Source organism: Triticum urartu, chromosome 5A, assembly GCF_056163025.1.
Source record: "Triticum urartu cultivar PI428250 chromosome 5A, HENAU_Tu73, whole genome shotgun sequence".
Classification (NCBI taxonomy): domain Eukaryota; kingdom Viridiplantae; phylum Streptophyta; class Magnoliopsida; order Poales; family Poaceae; genus Triticum; species Triticum urartu.
In genome coordinates, this window is record NC_141877.1 from 268,153,335 (window position 1) to 268,157,858 (window position 4,524).

General features: G+C 49.9%; 1 long non-coding RNA gene across 1 annotated transcript; it reads left to right on the forward strand.

Moving 5' to 3' along the window:
* Nucleotides 1-2,440: 2,440 nt before the first annotated feature.
* LOC147971014 (uncharacterized) lies at nt 2,441-4,270 on the forward strand. The gene is made up of 2 exons (XR_015604451.1): nt 2,441-3,734; nt 3,860-4,270. It is a non-coding gene; the product is annotated as an uncharacterized LOC147971014 (long non-coding RNA).
* Nucleotides 4,271-4,524: the final 254 nt, after the last annotated feature.

The following is a 4,524-nucleotide window of genomic DNA, read 5'->3' on the forward strand; positions in this document are numbered from 1 at the left end:
TTGCAAAGATAACCAATCATACATAAAAGCATTCAGAGAAGATTCAAATATTGTTCATAGATAGACTTGATCATAAACCCACAATTTATCGGTCTCAACAAACACACCGCAAAAAGAAGATTACATCGAATAGATCTCCACAAGAGAGGGGCAGAACATTGTATTGAGATCCGAAAAGAGAGAAGAAGCCATCTAGCGAATAACTATGAACCCGTAGGTCTAAGGTGAACTACTCACACTTCATCGGAGGCGCTATGGTGATGATGTAGAAGCCCTCCGTGATGGATACCCCCTCCAGCGGAGCTCCGGAACAGGCCCCAAGAAGGGATCTCGTGGATACAGAAAGTTACGACGGTGGAATTAGGGTTTTGGCTCCGTACCTGATCGTTTGGGGGTACGTAGGTATATATAGGAGGAAGGAGTACGTCGGTGGAGCAACAGGGGCCCCACGAGGGTGGAGGGCGCGCCTGGGGAGGGGGGTAGGCGCGCCCCTACCTCGTGGCCTCCTCTTTTGTGTCTTGACGTATGGTCCAAGTCTCCTGGATCATGTTCGGTGAGAAAATCATGTTCCCGAAGGTTTTATTCCACTTGGACTCCGTTTGATATTCCTTTTCTTCGAAACCCTGAAATAGGCAAAAAAAACAGCAATTCTGGGTTGGGCCTCCGGTTAATAGGTTAGTCCCAAAAATAATATAAAAGTGGATAATAAAGCCCAATAATTTACAAAACAGTAGATAATATAGCATGGAGCAATCAAAAATTATAGATACGTTGGAGACGTATCAAGCATCCCCAAGCTTAATTCCTGCTCGTCCTCGAGTAGGTAAATGATAAAAACGGAATTTTTGATGCGGAGTGCTATTTGGCATAATTTTAATGTAATTCTTCTTAATTGTGGTATGAATATTCAGATGGAGAAGATTCAAGATAAAGGTTCATATTGACATAAAAATAATAATACTTCAAGCATACTAACTAAGCAATTATGTCCTCTCAAAATAACATGGCCAAAGAAAGTTCATCCCTACAAAATCATATAGTTTAGCCATGCTCCATTTTCGTCACACAAGAATGCTCTCATCATGCACAATCCCGATGACAAGCCAAGCAATTGTTTCATACTTTTAGTAATCTCAAACCTATAAACTTTCACGCAATACATGAGCGCGAGCCATGAATATAGCACTGTGGGTGGAATAGAATATGATGATGGGGGTTATGTGGAGAAGACAAAAAGGGAGAAAGTCTCACATCAACGAGGCTAATCAATGGGCTATGGAGAATCCCATCGATTGATGTTAATGCAAGGAGTAGGGATTGCCATGCAACAGATGCACTAGAGCTATAAATATATGAAAGCTCAACAAAAGAAACTAAGTGGGTGTGCATCCAACTTGCTTGCTCACGAAGACTTAGGGCACTTGGGAAGGCCCATTGTTGAATATACAAGCCAAGTTATATAATGAAAAATTCCCACTAGTATATGAAAGTGACAAAATAAAAGACTCTCTATCATGAAGATTATGGTGCTACTTTTGAAGCACAAGTGTGGAAAAAGGACAGTAGCATTGTCCCTTCTTTATATATATATATATATATATAGGGTGGGTCTATTATGATAACACCTCTTAAGACCTTATTCTAATAACACCTAAAGCTTATTCTGCTAACAAAAAAGAACGACACGAGTGCCCCGTACCGAAGGGTGTGTTTGGTTTCGAGAATGAGGTGGAACGTAATGGGTCGGACCCGCACCTAGGACTGATTCTCGCGTTTGGTTGCAAAATGGAATGGAACACGCTGGTTCTTCGGAGAGGAATATTCCAGCAATATACCGAACCGGGACGTTCCTCCAAATTGGCCGGACCACGCGGAACTCCCCGCTCGACGACCCTCCCTCGGTGGCACCCACGACCTCTGCCTCTCTCTCTTCCCTCTGACGGGAGGTTCGTCGCCGGTGGAGAAGACCGCCGCCGGTACGTAGACACGACCACTGCATCCGCGTTCCATACGTCGGCCATGTCGAGCCGGCGGAGGCCGGGGAAGATGCCGCAGGCGAGGCCGGGGAGGCCACACTCTCCGGTGATTGATGAGTGGTGGCGGCCAGCGTGAAGCTCGGGGTGACACCGACGACTAGAGGATCTGCTTCGGTTCATGCAGGCATGCGCCGTCCGCCAGGACGTAGTCACCTACGGCTGTGTACAGTTCCATGGTTATTGCAAGACTGGGAGCGGGGGAAGTGCAGGCAAGGTGTTCGAAGAAATGTCTAACAGAGTATTCAACGTGTGATTTCACTAGTTTGATCGATAGCCTGTGTACCTTTGTACTGCAGCGTCTATATGTTTCTCTGTTCTCGGAATCAAATATGCATTTAGTTTAGTTTTCTACCAAAATCCAATCCGATATGATCAAGTGATAACAATTCCATTCCATTCCGTCTCTGAAACCGAACACTAAAATGTAATCATTCCATTCTTTGAAATTGCTTCTACCAAACACAATGATGAAACCAACCCATTTTAGTGAAATGAACCATGTCATTCCGTTCCACTTCGTTCCCGAACCAAACACACTCGAACTGCACGGTGACAAAAACCTACCACTACCATCTACGCCCGCTCGTACCCACCCGACCCACAACCCACCTCCCCTCCCACCTTCTTCCTCCTGCGGTTGCCAGAGCCCCGCATCGCCCTGCCTTCCTCTGCGCCGCCGCGCCGACCACCCGGCGCCGCCCCGATCCGCCGAGCCACCGCAGCCACCTCCGCCTTGCCCTGAAGCCGCCGCCGCCACTGCCAGGGCCCCACGCCACCAGCTAGCCACGGCCGCGCCTCCTCTCCATACGGCCTCCGAGCCTCTCCTTCCCCACCCCACATTGCCGCCATGCCCCAAGCCCGCCCGACGGCTGCCGTGCATCCCCTCCCCCACCACATCGTGTCGTCACCCCCACACCACACCTAGGCCACCACCTCGCAGCCACCACCGCACCTCCACCCTCCCCCGCGGCACCACCGCACCACTCGCGGCATCGGATCCGGCGGGATCCGCACCGCCCGCGCTCATCTCGGTGGACAGCGGCTCATCTCGGTGGAGTTCAACGACGGAGGGCAAAGGCCCATGGTGGTCTCGAGCCTCCACCAGTCCCCACGGTGGAGGGCCATCGCGGCAGCTCTTCTCCTGGGCCCCCTTCTCCCCCCATGACGGCGACGACCTCTCCAGCTCCGACTCCTCCATCTCCATCAACACCTACTACTCCGCCGCTCCAACCTACCCCTACGGCAAGTCGCCTGGTCCACCAAGCCTACCTCCTGTCGCGGCGGTCCGGGAAATCACCGGATCCCGGCGAGATCCGACGGTGGACTTCTTCTCGGGTGTGCAGTTCGGCCCCCAGCGGTGATGCAGTGCAGCTCCAGATACGCTGGAGATCCATGGCGTCGCTCCGAGCACAGCCGAAGACCGTCGTGGAGGTTGGGGTAGCCACGGCCGTCACCCCACTGGATCCGGCCGGCGTGCACTTCAGCTGACGCCGCAGCTCTCTCTTATCACCCATGCAGTTCGCCGGCGACGCCCCCTCCACAACTCACGGTGTCCAAGCTGGGTCCACTAGCCGACGCCTCTCGCCCCCCTCTGCATCTTCATTCACGAGAGGGATCCTCCTCGATCCGTGTTCGCGCCTCCATGGTTGTGCGCGTGCTTGCAGTACACTGACATGAGGAGGGCGACGACACGCATAGGTGATATGCAGTATGCCAGCACACCGATTACTTGCAGTTTTATCTCTGAATTAATCCCTAAACTAACATGCTTGAAGTTCAGTCCCTGTTTTTTTGTGATTCAGCTTTGTTGTGGTTATTGGCAGGAGAGCATAAACACAGGGAAAAGGGGAGAAGGAAGAACTTCGTCGGTTTAGTTCTCTGCCCAGTGCAGCTTAGTTTTGTTGTTCATTGATTTAGCAGGAGAGTGTAAGCAGTTCTCTGCCCAGTGCCGTTCTGTTGGGTCATATATTTTGTTGTGCACTTGATGGCGCGTGGTTGTTTTTATTTTTGATATTTTTTTGCACTAATAAAGGGACTCCAATACATCACCCCGTGCGTGTGGTTAGATTTTTCATTGCGGAGTAAACTGCTCGCTGCGCTGGAGGTTCCCACCACCTGATTGCTTTTTGTTTTTGTTTTTTGTGAGGGTTTTTCTGTACAAGCCAATTCCAGCTCCTGGATGTTTAACTGAGGGAAGCTGCAGTGCGGCTACCGTAGTATTTTTTTGTTGGTTATTTCCTACAAAATGTTCAGTACATGATGCAGCTCACTGTAAAATGCTATGTGGTTCATTCTGTAAAGAACCCGACGAGCAGTTCACTTTGTTCACGTGATAAACGAAGAAAACTAAAAAAAATGATTTATAAAAATCAGTGCAGTCTGCTTCACCTCGTCTAATAAAAAAAGTCATGTACTTCACTTCAATTTGTCACGCGGTTCAGTTCCCTCAGATTGTGAATTACACTCGTCTCCGATAGTTTCACGTGTT